We start from the raw sequence: 14,398 nt of genomic DNA, 5'->3' as shown, positions 1-14,398 counted from the left end.
CCTGGTGGAAAGAGCTGCTGTTCCCTTTTTTCAACCCTGCGCTGCAATGGCCAATCCAAACTCCTGAAAAATTGAATCCAACTGAAGATTCCTGCCAGACAAAAGGTGCCACCACAGAAAGCTCTTGCTGCCCAAGAAGTGCCCAGGCTGCCCAACAACTTCAACTCAAGGCCAAAGGATCCAGACTTTTTTTCCTGGTGGAAAGAGCTGCTGTTCCCTTTTTTCAACCCTGCGCTGCAATGGCCAGTCCCACCTCCTAAAAAACTGAATCCAAATGAAGATCCTTGCCAGACAAAAGGTGCCACCACGGAAAGGTCTTCCTGCCCAAGAAGTGCCCAGGCTGCCCCACCAAATGAACCTCAAAGTCAAACCTTCCAGACGATTTTTTCCTGATGGAAAGAGCTGCTAATTCTCTTTTTTTTTGCCCACTCCTGAAAAGGTCAAAGTAACACCCAAAATAGACTCCAGATAAAGATTCCTGCCAGACAAAAGGTGCTAGCACAGGAAGCTCTTTACTGCCCAAGAAGTGCACAGGCTGCCCCAACAACTGCACCTCAAAGCCAAAGCTTCCAGACTTTTTTCCTGGTGGAAAGAGCTGCTGTTCCCTTTTGGATGCCCTGTGCTGCAATGGCCGGTCCCACCTTCTGGAAGATTGAATCCAAATAAAGATTCCTGCCAGACAAAAGGTGCCAACACAGAAAACTCTTCCTGCCCAAGAAATGACCAGGCTACCCCAACAACTGCACATCAAAGCCAAAGCCTCCAGCATTTTTTTCCTGGTGGAAAAGAGCTGCTGTTCCTTTTTTTCTCCCCTGCGCTGCAATGGCCGGTCCCACCTCCTGGAAAATTCAATCCAACTGAAGATTCCTGCCAGACAAAAGGTGCCACCACAGAAAGTTCATGCTGCCCTAGAAGTGCCCAGGCTGCGCAAAAACTGCACCTCAAAGCCACAGCTTCCAGCCTTTTTTTCCTGGTGGAAAGAGCTGCTGTTCCCTTTTGGATGCCCTGTGCTGCAATGGCCGGTCCCACCTTCTGGAAGATTCAATCCAAATAAAGATTCCTGCCAGACAAAAGTTGCCACCACAGAAAACTCTTCCTGCCCAAGAGGTGCCCAGGCTGCCCCAACAACTGAACCTCAAAGTCAAACCTTCCAGACTATTTCACCTGAGGGAAAGGGCTGCTAATTCCCTTTTTTTTAGCCCACTCCTGAATAGGTCAAAGTAAAATACAAAATATACTCCAGATAAAGATTCCTGCCAGACAAAAGTTACCACCACAGGAAGCTCTTTACTGCCCAAGAAGTGCCTAGGCTGCCCCAACAACTGCACCTCAAAGCCAAAGGATCCAGACTTTTTTTCCTGGTAGAAAGAGCTGCTGTTCCCTTTTTTCTGCCCTGCGCTGCAATGGCCAGTCCCACCTCCTGGAAAAATTTACTCCAAATGAAGATTCCTGCCAGACAAAAGGTGCCACCAAAGAAAACACTTCCTGCCCAAGAAGTGCCCAGGCTGCCCCAACATCTACACCTGAAGCCAAAGGTTCCAGACTTTTTTTCCTGGTGGAAAGAGCTGCTGTTCCCTTTTTGCAGGCCTGCGCTGCAATGGCTGGTCCCACCTCCTGAAAAATTGAATCCAACTGAAGATTCCTGCCAGACAAAAGGTGCCACCACAGGAAGCTCTTGCTGCCCAAGCAGTTCCCAGCCTGCACGAACTACACCTGAAGCCAAAGCTTCCAGACTTTTTTTCCTGGTGGAAAGAGCTGCTGTTCCCTTTTCTCTGCCCTGCGCTGCAATGGCCTGTCCCACCTCCTCAAAAATTGAATCCAAATGAAGATTCCTGCCAGACAAAAGGTGCCAACACAGAAAACTCTTCCTGCCCATGAAGTGCTCAGGCTGCCCCAACAACTGCACATCAAAGCCAAAGCTTCCAGACTTTTTTTCCTGCTGTTCCATTTTTGATGCCCTACGCTGCAATGGCCGGTCCCACCTCCTGGAAAATTGAATCCAAATGAAGATTCCTGCCAGACAAAAGGTGCCACCACAGAAAGTTCTTGCTGCCCCAGAAGTGCCCAGGCTGCCCCAACAACTGCACCTCAAAGCTTCTAGGCTTTTTTTCCTGCTGGAAAGAACTGCTGTTCTCTATTTTCAGCCGTGCTCTGCAATGGCCGGTCTCTCCTTTTAAAAAATTGAATCCAACTTAAGATTCCTGCCAGACAAAAGGTGCCACCACAGAAAGTTGTGCCAGCCGAGGAAGTGCCCGGGCTGCCCCAACAACTACACCTGATGCCAAAAGATCCAGCCTTTTTTTCCTGGTGGAAAGAGCTGCTGTTCCCTTTTTTTCAGCCCTGCTCTGCAATGGCCGGTCCCACCTCTTGGAAAATTGAATCCAACTGAAGATTCCTGCCAGACAAAAGGTGCCAACACAGAAAACTCTTCCTGCCCAAGAAGTGCTCAGGCTGCCCCAACAACTGCACATCAAAGCCAAAGCTTCCAGACTTTTTTTCCTTAGGAAAAGAACTGCTGTTCCTTTTTTTCTGCCCTGTGCTGCAATGGCCGGTCCCACCTCCTCAAAAATTGAATCCAACTGAAGATTCCTGCCAGACAAAAGGTGCCACCACAGAAAGCTCTTGCTGCCCAAGAAGTGCCCAGGCTACCCCAACATCTGCACCTGAAGCCAAAGCTTCCAGACTTTTTTTCCTGGTGGAAAGAGCTGCTGTTCACTTTTTTCAGCTCTGCTCTGCAATGGCCGGTCCCACCTCCTGGAAAATTGAATCCAACTGAAGATTCCTGCCAGACAAAAGGTGCCACCACAGGAAGCTCTTTGTTGCCCAAGAAGTTCCCAGCCTGCACGAACTACACCTGAAGCCAAAGCTTCCAGACATTTTTTCCTGGTGGAAAGAGCTGCTGTTCCCTTTTTTCTGCCCTGCGCTGCAATGGCCTGTCCCACCTCCTGAAAAATTGAATCCAGCTTAAGATTCCTGCCAGACAAAAGGTGCCACCACAGAAAGTTCTTGCTGCCCAAGAAGTGCCCAGGCTGCCCCAACATCTACACCTCAAAGCCAAAGCTTCCAGACTTTTTTTCCTTAGGGAAAGCTGCTGTTCACTTTTTACAGCCCTGCTCTTCAATGGCCGGTCCCACCTCCTGGAAAATTGAATCCAACTGAAGATTCCTGCCCAACAAAAGTTGCCACCACAGAAAGCTCTTGCTGCCCAAGAAGTGCCCAGGCTGCCCCACCAACTACACCTCAAAGCCAAAGCTTCCAGCCTTTTTTTCCTGGTGGAAAGAGCTGCTGTTCCCTTTTTTCTCCCCTGCACTGAATTGGCCAGTCCCAGCTCCTGGAAAATTGAATCCAAATGAAGATTCCTGCCAGACAAAAGGTGCCACCACAGAAAGATCTTTGTTACCCAAGAAGTGCCCAGGCTGCCCCAAAAACTGCACCTGAAGCCAAAGCTTCCAGACTTTTTTTCCTGCTGGAAAGAGCTGCTGTTCCCTTTTTTACTGCCCTGCGCTGCAATGGCCGGTCCCACCTCCTGGAAAATTGAATCCAAATGAAGATTCCTGCCAGACAAAAGGTGCCACCACAGAAAGCTCTTTGCTGCCCAAGAAGTGCCCAGGCTGCCCCAAAAACTGCACCTCAAAACCAAAACTTCCTGACATTTTTTCCTGATGGAAAGAGCTGCTGTTCCCTTTTTGATGCCTGCGCTGCAATGGCCGGTCCCACCTCTTGAAAAATTGAGTCCAAATGAAGATTCCTGACAGACAAAAGGTTCCAACACAGAAAGTCTTGCTGCCCCAGAAGTGCCCAGGCTGCCCCACCAACTGCACCTGAAGCCAAAGCTTCCAGACTTTTTTTCCTGGTGGAAGGTGCTGCTAATTCCCTTTTTTTTAGCCCTTTCCTGTATAGGCCAAAGTAACTCCTTAAAAAGACTGCAGATGAAGATTCCTGCCAGACAAAAGGTGCCACCACAGAAAGTCCTTGCTGCCCAAGAAGTGCCCAGGCTGCCCCACCAAATGAACCTCAAAGTCAAACCTTCCAGACGATTTTTCCTGAGGGAAAGGGCTGCTAATTCTCTTTTTTTTGGCCCACTCCTGAAAAGGTCAAAGTAACACCCAAAATAGACTCCAGATAAAGATTCCTGCCAGACAAAAGGTGCCACCACAGGAAGCTCTTGCTGCCCAAGAAGTGCCCAGGCTGCCCCAACAACTACACCTGAAGCCAAAGCTTCCAGACTTTTTTTCCTTAGGAAAAGAGCTGCTGTTCCTTTTTTCTCCCCTGCTCTGCAACGACCGGTCCCACCTCCTGAAAAATTCAATCCAACTGAAGATTCCTGCCAGACAAAAGGTGCCACCACAGAAAGTTCTTGCTGCCCAAGAAATGCCCAGGCTGCCCCAACAACTGCACTTCAAAGCCAAAGCTTCCAGCTTTTTTTTCTTGGTGGAAAGAGCTGCTGTTCCCTTTTTTCAGCCCTGTGCTGCAATGGCCGGTCCCACCTCCTGGAACATTGAATCGAAATGAAGATTCCTAGAGAAAAGGTACCACCACAGGAAACTCTTGCTGCCCAAGAAGTGCCCAGACTGGAACAACTGCACCTGAAGCCAAAGCTACCAGACTTTTTTTCCTGGTGGAAATGGCTGCTGTTCCCTTTTTTCAGCCCTGCTCTGCAATGGCCGGTCCCACCTCCTGGAAAATTGAATCCAACTGAAGATTCCTGCCAGACAAAAGGTGCCTGCACGGAAAACTCTTGCTGCCAAAGAAGTGCCCAGGATGCCTCAATAACTGCCCCTGAAGCCAAGACTGCGAGACTTTTTTTCCTTAGGGAAAGAACTGCTGTTCCCTTTTTTCTGCCCTGCGCTGGTATGGCCGGTCCCACCTCTTGAAAATTGAATCCAAATAAAGAATCATGCCAGACAAAAGGTGCCACCACAGAAAGCTCTTTTTTGCCCAAGAAGTTCCCAGGCTGTACCAACTACACCTAAAGCCAAAGGTTCCAGACTTTTTTTCCTTACGGAAAGCTTCTGTTCCCTTTTTTCTGCCCTGCGCTGCAATGGCCTGTCCCAGCTCCTGAAAAATTGAATCCAAATGAAGATTCCTGCCAGACAAAATGTGCCACCACAGAAAGTTCTTGCTGCCCCAGAAGAGCTCAGGCTGCCCCAACAACTGCACCTGAAGCCAAAGCTTCCAGACTTTTTTTCCTGGTGGAAAGAGCTGCTGTTCCCTTTTTCTCAGCCCTGTGATTTAATCGCCGGTCCCACCTCCTCAAAAATTGAATCCTACTGAAGATTCCTGCCAGACAAAAGGTGCCACCACAGAAAGTTCTTGCTGCCCAAGAAGTGCCCAGGCTGCCCCATCAACTGCACCTGAATCCAGAGGATCCAGACTTTTTTTCCTGGTGGAAAGAGCTGCTGTTACCTTATTGATGCCCTGCGCTGCAATGGCCGATCTCACTGAAACAGGAGGCCAGGCCCAGAAGACTTAACTAAGAAATTTGGGCCTGCTAACAAGCTACCAACATCCAAGATGATCTGTGCTCGTTCTGTTCTACTTACTGGACCAAAGCTTCAGAGAATAGTACAAGAACATGTATTAGGCCTAGGAGCAATAAATTAGAAATATAAGAGGATAAGGTAGACGTTTGAATAGGAGAAATAGGCCTGGAGCCAAGCTTTTTGAAGCTTTTTCCAAGCTTCAGTGAGCGGGTCAAGAACAATGGAAGAGAAGAAGGGTCAGGCTGAAGAAGATGAGTTTAAGCCCCCAGACCCCCCAAAATTGAGGGCCAAGACAAGCACTGCCCCAAGCCTCACCTGAGCTCCAGCTATACTCCACCTATTATTAATATGCATAGATAGATGTTGGAATCACTTGAATATGCATTTAATCACATCTGAAGATTGTATAAAAATGCTGATTTTGTGTGAAGCCTTTGAGCAAGTTTGTCCAGCGTGAGCTGGCTTGCTCCCAACATCGAATAAACAAATACCTTGCTGCTTAGAGATAAAAATTCTCTGAGGAGTTCCTCGGACCGATTTTTCGGATTCATCTGGCGACCTGCAGTAGCACACCTTCTCCACCCGGCTGCGGAATCCCCCGGAGGACGGGACCCCCCTGGGCGCCCTCGGGTAAGTCTTTCTACCCGAAGGGGCTCCCTTCTTCGGTGGCTTCTTGCGGGGGCTGGACAAGAACACTGCCTATTGATAAAAGGTATTTGTATCTGGTTTCTGGTTTTGTTTGTTCTGGTTCTGGATACCCGTGAGTCGAGGCGGGACGCCGTCTCGCAGGGGACATGGGAGAGGACGCTCTCCCGGGGGAATATCCCCTCTGGTCTGGTCTGGTCTGGTTTTGTTTGTATTTGGCCCAATATTGTTATTGTGTACCTGATATATCTTGCTTACCTTGAAACATCCAGGAGCACATAGTTAAAGGTATTATCATGCTAAGAGTTGCCATATGAGAGGTAGTGCTGAAGAGCTAACTATAAGCACATCACTTTGGATAAGACCTAGAATTAAGATTTGTCAGTTTTGCAACTGTTAGTTATATGTATGAGCCTTGTGTAACAGATGTAAGGTTTGCCTCCCCGACAGACAAGGCTGGGTCAGAACCAGTGTGCATATTGCAGAAAAGAGGGACACTGGAAGCAAGAATGCCCTGAATTAACAGGTGGAAATGCAGGCACAGGAGAGGCTGTTGTTGCTTACAGAGTACTGAGTGAAGGGGGGGCCGGCAGGCCAGTGCTAGGGGACCTGCTGGTAAAAATTAAGCTAGGGGAAGAAAAAGAATAATTAGATTTTCTAATACTGGAGCTACATTTTCTGTTTTGAATTAATACCTAAAAGTGATAAATATGTTTAAGTCGTGGGTGCCACTGGCCAATCAGAAAAGCTTTCTTTTGAAACCCCTAAAGTTCAAAATTGGAAAACAAATGGGAGTGCATCAGTTTTGGTATTTACCAAATTTATCCAAACTCGTATTGGGCAGAGACCTACTAGAAAATCTGGGAGCTGTAATAGAATTCAAACAAGGTAAAATTGAACTTAAGGTAAAGGAAGAACAATTAATAGCAGCTCTGAGTTTAGCAATGAGCTATGTGGAGCCAAGCCAGGGTAATTCAAATGTCAATCAAATTTTAGATCAAGTATACCCAGGAGTTTGGGCTATTGAAACACCATGAAAGTCAAAAAGAGCAGCTCCCATTGAAATAGAATTACAGACAGGAGCAAACCCAGTAGTTAGGAAGCAATATGCACTGAAGCTGGAAGATAGAAGAGGAATTGAGCCAATAATAGACAACTTTTTGAAATTAAGGTTTTGTAGAGTGTGAATCAGATTGCAACACCCCAATTTTACCAGTCAAAAAGACAAATGGAACACATAGGTTGGCTCAGGATTTAAGAGCAGTAAATAAAATAGCTAAAACATACATGCAGCTGTTGCAAACCTATATACCTTATTAACAATATTAAAAGAAAGTGTAATTTGGTTCACAGTATTAGACTTAAGAGATGCCTTTTTCTGCCTTCCCTTAACACAGGAAAGTCAAAGGATATTTGCCTTCAAGTGGGAAAATCCCACCACAGGAAGGAAAACTCATCTCATTTGGACAGTGTTACCTTAAGGGTTAGAAAATATTCCCACAATTTTGGGAATTAATTAGCTAAAGAATTGGAACAATGGCAGTCACCACCGGGAAAGGGTGTACTTTTATAATATGTGAATGATCTATTGCTTGTTACTGAAAAACAAGGAGAATGTGTTCAATGGACAGTAACAAATATGCCTTTGGCATAGTTCACGCTCATGGAGCAATTTGGAAAAAGAGGACTTTTAACTCTTCAAGGAAAAGTTGTGGAATATACTGAAGAAACTCTATGATTATTAGAAGCTGTACAACTCCCCTCTCAGGTGGCAATTATGCACTGCCAAGGACACCTGAAAGGTAACACTGTCCTGGAAATAAGAAACAGAAAAGCTGATGCAGAAGCTGAATTAGCTGCTGCAAGAAGTAAAGAACTATCAGTAGCAGCTTTAGTGCTGGAAGAACTAGACACAGATCAACAGGTAGAATATCAAGAAACAGATTATAAGTGGATACATGAAAATGAAGGTAAGGTGTTAGACAATAGATGAGGTTAACTAAAAACAGGTCAGTTAACACTGTTAGAAAAATTAGTGTGGCAATTTGTAAAAGTAAAACATGATAAAACGATTGGGGCTTAGACTCACTCTATTAGCATTTAAGGACTAGAGTAGCAGGACCAAATTTATTTACCACAATAGAGCAAGTCACATCTCAATGTGAACTTTTTCTGAAATACTGGAACAAAAAATACACCAAAGGGTAATAAGTAAAGGGCATTTCCCAGGTGAAATTTGGCAATTTCTCTGAGCTCCCAAGAAAAGGGGGGAGAGTCCTGTTATCTCTTATTTTTGACTGACACATTTTCTGGATGGCCTGAAGCTTTCCCATGTAGAAAAAAATGAATCAAAAGGAGTGGTTAAAGTCTTGTTGAATGAGATTATACCATGGTTTGGAATGCCTAAGAGCATCTCTTCAGATAGAGGTTCACACTTTTGTGCATGAATTGTACAAGCAATAAGTAAAGCACTAAAAATCAATTGGCAACTGCATATGCCCTACAGACTCCAAGCAAATGGGCAAGTAGAAAAGATGAGTCTAAAATGTGTCAAGAAACAAATTTTCATTGGTATCAAGCTTTACCTATTGCTTTAATCAGGCTAAGGGTCAAGCCAAGATCAAAAGGGAAACTGAGTCCATTTGAAATTCTCTTGGGCAGACCCTACATGATGCAAGCTGTGAATAGTGAACCTGTAGATCAAATCAGTAATCAATATGTGTGTGATCATGTTATGGCTGTAGGAAAACAATTGCAGAAAAATGCTACAGTGGTGTTAGAACACCAACCCAAGCAGCCTGATTGTAAGTTACATCCATTCAACCCTGGTGATCAGGTGTATGTTAAGAATCTTTCAGGAGATCCACCACGAGAGAAGTGGGATGGACCCCAGCAGGTGCTGATGACCACCTTCACAGTGATCTGGGTGAAAGAGAAACCCACGTGGATCCACTGCTCTCGAGTCAAGAGGGTTCCAGAGGAAGCATGGACCTCGGGAGAGGAATCATCTACTATCAAGCCTCCTCAATGCTGATCTTTGGACTGATAAGTACATTAGTGTTGAATCAAACTCTTCCCCAAAAATCATTATGGTCTCAGGTCTATAATGGGAGTTCTAGTCTACAATTTGCTATAAATACAGATATTCTGAATCCATCTGAACTGAACTAATACAATGCATCTGTTATAGTCCTTCAAGGAACAAGGGTACTGAATAATTGGTAAAATCCTGGTACCCCATACAATGCAAGTGTTTTAGTAGGCACAGATTAGATGGTCACCCAAAACTGACGTTACTGTGAAATGTAATTAGTGGCTGATCAGTGTTGGCACACCTTCACTCTAGATAAATCAGTTTCTGTGATGTGTCAGTGGACATTCAGGGAAGGAAATATAACCAGGAGATTTCCAACCAGCAAATCTCCTACCACCCCATTGACTAAGACCACCACCAGTTTTACAACTCCTTCTTTAGCCTGTGAGAGTGTCCACAATTTAACTTTTGCTGGACCTTACATGATTAGACACTCAAATGAGCAGAAGCTGTTGTTAGATCCCACATATTCACTGAAGAGGGTTCGAATAAACCTTCAAGTAAACACATCAAACATACAAAAAGATTGTCAGCCCTGTATTCAACAAAGCCTTAAAGGCTGGCATGCATAGATGATGGCCAGATCCCCTCGTACCAGAATTCAAAGAGATGTAACCGGATGGTTTGGCACAGGATTAAGTGTATTAAACACCATAGATCAAGAAGTATTAGTGAATAAACTAAGTGCTGTCACATCTGATCTAGGAAAATTCAAAGTCCCTTTAAGATCATCTTTGCTCACTTTGGCAGAAACACAACCATTGGCAGTTAAATTGTTAACATTAGTAGCTAACCACACTGCAAAAGATTTCACCAAAATTATTGACAATGCTGGTGTCATCCATAAAAGGTTTGCACTTGCAATGCAATGTCTCCAAACTCAACAGTGGGTACAATCTGTAGCTGCAGGAATATTAAGAGAAGGAACTTCAAGAGTATTACCACAAGAAGTAAGAGAAATAATAGCTAGAAACAGTTCTACTACACAATTTGAGAAAAATTACCAGGCGTGGTGGCAGTTAGGGAACTTCACTTACAACCCTCAACATGAACAAATTGAAGCTTATGTACTCATTATCAGTGCAGCTAAAGAAAAGACCATCTTTCCTATCCTGACATTAGGAGCCATACCCCAAAATGTAATTGTCAGACCCATAGACCATAATGTTTGAGCAAGTTATAACCACACCAAGAAAAAGTGACAATCAGTCAGTCCTGAGGCATGTATTCCTAAAGGACAATTAGGATATATCTGTGAAAATGCTGTCGTAAGAAATGAAGATTTATGCTTAGATGCTGAAGATAGTGTGTGTACCTTTGAAATGCTTCCCCATGCTAAAACCCAATCACAAGTCTATTACATAGGAAATGGTTGTGCATGTGTTAGAATCTTTTGTGTTAATTTTACCATAGATACTTGTCATGAAGTAGTGAGTGGTACTAATTTTTTTGTTTTACTAAAATAATAGGCTGTGACTTTGATTATATCATTCTAGTGACTACTAGACAATTGATTGAAGCTGATTATACAACGTATCACGATGTGCTAAAATTGCAGACAGGAATGAACATTAATCTTCTAAAGCAATGCTTAAACATCCTGATATAGAAGAACTGGTCCAGGAAGTAAACAGAACAACTAAACGAATGCTCTGCAAGTGGAACACAACACTGAGAATATAAAAACTGTCTTAACCAAAGTGGAAAAAGTGGGAGAACATCACTGGTTGGATATCTCTACTGGATACTCCCCCACGGCATCACAAGTGTTCCACTATTTGATACATTCAATATTGGTTTTAGGAGCTAGCATGATTATACTGCTGATCCTAATTATTTGGCTATGGTACAAATCAAGCATCATGGTTAGAAAGATGCAGATAATGTGGGCTGTGATGCACACCTACCAAAATCCATTAGAGCTTGACGAAGGAATTTGTAAATTCTAAACAGAAAGGGGGGATGATATAGGAGGCTAGGCCCCAAAGAGTTAACTAAGAGATTTGGGTCTGCAAACAAGTTGATTTGGGCCTGCAAACAAGTTACCAATATTAAAACGATCTGTACCCGTTCTGTTCTACTTACTGGACCAAAGCTTAAGAGAATAGTACAAGAACATGTAATAGGCTTAGAAGCAATAAATTAGAAGTATAACAGGATCAGGTAGACATTTGAATAGGAGAAATAGGCCTGGAGCCAGGGCCTTTTCCAAGCTTCAGTGAGCGGGTCAAGAACAATGGAAAGGAAGAAGGATCAAGCTGAGGAAGAGGAATTAGAGACCCCTGCCCTATGGATGAAGATCGGAACTACCCCTCGAAATGGGGAGCCAAGAGAAGCACCACCCCAAGCCCCACCTGAGCTCCACCTATACTCCGCCTATTATTAATATGCATTGATAGATGTTGTAATCACTTGAATATGCATTTAATCATATCTGAAAATTGTATAAAAGTGTTGATTTTCTGAGGAGCCGGCGAGCAAGTGTTGAATTGCCAGGCCTGCCATGGCGAGTCTGATGTTTTCTGTCTCGCCTCTACGGGCTGGAAGAGGCAGCAACGGAGACTACCAGAATGAGAAGAATGAAGTCCTCCGTACAGCTCTGATGATGTGGAGCGTTTCAATGGCCAGGTTTGAGACGGCAGGGCTGTCATCAGTCATGTCTTGAAGGGCTGGAAGAGAAAGGAAGAGAGCCAAGGTGAGAGGCCAGGGGTGTGGGGACGCGAGGAGCCCCTCCTGCCAGGGCCATCCCAGCCAGCTCTTGCCATGGCCAGGAGGGAGCAGGGCCCAAGGGGATCAGCTGGAAGGTGCCCTCACTCACCTTGGCAGATGAGCTGCAGCTCTGGCTGCTCCTGCTTCATGGACCTGGCAGCGATCCCTGGGAACACAGAGCCTGTCAGGCCCCAGAGGCACAGGTCCCCCACAGCGGTGCTGCCAGCCCGGCCACACGGCCTCCTGCCCTGGCAGGGCTGAGCCCGGGGCCTTCCCGCATGGGGACGCCCCAGGGCTGGGCTGGCACAGGGCGGCAGCAGGCGCTCGGGGCCACTCGGGGCTCCACATGCCCTGGGCCGCATCCTGCTGCCGCTGCAGCAGCCGGGGCTGGGGCCGAGCTGCAGCGGGGTGGGGAGGGACCCCGGCCTTGTGGCTCACCCAGAAACTTGATGGCCAGCTTTCGCAGGGGCTCCTCTGGGCTCTCCAGGAACGGCAGGGCCTGGCGCACGTACTGGCCCACTCGGCTCCTGTCCTTTTCCAGCTGCAAAGAGCGCCAGGGCACGGAGGGAAGGCTCGGCTCAGGCTCTGCCCCTTGGTCGGGCGCTCCCTGCCCCCAGCACGGGGCTCCCCTGCCCACAGAGCCCTGAGGCCTGGCCAGCACCTGCTGGGGCCGGGCTTTGGGGGGAGCAGAGGGCTGGGTGCTCCTGGGAGCCAGGGGCTGGGGCTTTGGGGCCGTCCTTACCAGGCACTCGGGAAACCTCCACGGCTGCTCCATGGTCACCAAGTGCTCAAGATCCCTCCACTTCAAGAACCTGGCTGCACCAAACAGTGCTCTCCGAGAGGCCTGCACAGCAACAGAGAGCGGGCCATGGCACCACAGCCCAGGGCACAGCACCCGCATCCCTGCACCAAGGCCAGGAGGAGGCTGCAGGCGACCATGGGCCAGGGCAGGAGGCACAGCAGCCTCCTGCCATGGGGACACCAGAGCCCACGAGTCCTCACCTCTGCCACACGTTGGTTCTCATTGTGCCAGTTGAAGTAGAATGGCACCAGACTCAGGTACACGTGTGGCTTTAGGCTCTTGCTCCTCTCTGTCGCTTCCATCAGCTCCCGGAAGAGGAGCATGGAGAGCTGCTGCAGCTGGCTGTGCTCCTGGTGCAAAGGAAGAGGAAAAGACCTCAGCACTGGCTTCTCCAGGCCCACCGGGGCACAGGCCTGAAAAGACACTGGGCCCAAAGTTTCCTGGCAGCACTCAGTGCCCACGATGAGGGGCACAGAGCCTTACGTTGTCAAAGAGTGGCCGCAGCGCCTCAAGCAACTTCAGGGCAGTAGGGGTGGATATTTTGATGATTTTCAAGCCCAGCACATTGATGAACGCAGAGAGGGTCATCTGAACCGCGTCCGTGTCTGCATCCTGCAGTAGCTCCAGGAGGCTTTCACTCAGGCTCCAGATGCTCTTAGCCTGTGTGGAACACAATGCTGTGGTGCAGCCCCACGCTGCTGCCCCAAGGCCCAGAGGCCAAAGGTGCGTCCCAAAGGAGTCGGGCAGCTGAACGGGGAGGAGGAGAGCTGGGAGCAGCTGCCACAGCTGCCAAAGGCCAGCCAAGGCCAAGCTACTGCCTTGCACAGCCGCACGCTGCCGGCCCGGCTTCAGCCCCTGCCCCCTGCTCACCATTGCGGGATCCCTGCTGAGCACCACCAGGCCTCGGAGCGCCAGGCGACGCCTCTCCGGGCACTGACTGCGCAGGTGCCTGGAAATAATCTGCAGGATGGTGGGCCCATATTGTCTGGGGATCAGGCAGTGCAGGACCTGAAAGGCAGGGAGCAGTGACAGGGTGCCCGGCCGGCAGGAGCCCGGACCCGCCCGGGGCTGGGCCCAGGCAGCAGCACAGGGTGCAGGCACCGTCCCGGGCGGCTGCGGCTGTGAGAGGGCAGAGAGGGGGAGGCAGCTGGGCCAGGCAGCGCTCGCCATCAGGCTCACCTCCACCAGGAATGCCAGGGCAGGCAGTTCCCACAGGGGGTCTCCCCTGCTGAGCCGCGGGAGCAGGCTGACGGCGATGCTGTGGCAGAAGGAGCAGGAGACACGGCACAGCTCCCTGCAAGGGGGAATAAAGGTGCCAGAGACCCTGAGCCAGGTGGGCAAAGCTCTCCTGGGACTGACTCACACAGGCCTGGTCTTTGACCACCAGCCCAGGAGAGGACGTGGGCACTTTTGGGAGGTGGCTCCTCCTGTGCAGCCGCCTCTCTCCGCCTTTTCCACTCTGCTCAGCCATCCCTGGCTGCCAAGGCCCTCTGGCCCAGCAGCACGGGCACTGTGTGGAGTGGCCTCTGCACAGGGCAGAAATGACCTGTGGGGGTGTGGGGCAGTGGGGAGAAAGGGCTCTCACCTGGCCAGCAGACCCACTGCATAGTGGTGGCTGTCAGCCTTGAGGAGCATGTCCCAGCCACACTTGCGACCGATCGCCAT

General features: G+C 48.2%; 1 pseudogene; it reads right to left on the bottom strand.

Annotated features, from left to right (window-relative positions):
* Positions 1–14,398, bottom strand: part of LOC135405598 (zinc finger protein 850-like) — a 598,288-nt pseudogene that overhangs the window by 489,426 nt on the left and 94,464 nt on the right.

This window comes from Pseudopipra pipra, chromosome W (genome assembly GCF_036250125.1).
Source record: "Pseudopipra pipra isolate bDixPip1 chromosome W, bDixPip1.hap1, whole genome shotgun sequence".
Classification (NCBI taxonomy): domain Eukaryota; kingdom Metazoa; phylum Chordata; class Aves; order Passeriformes; family Pipridae; genus Pseudopipra; species Pseudopipra pipra.
Note: the sequence above shows the minus strand (reverse complement) of the source record. Positions and strands in the feature narration are given on the sequence as shown.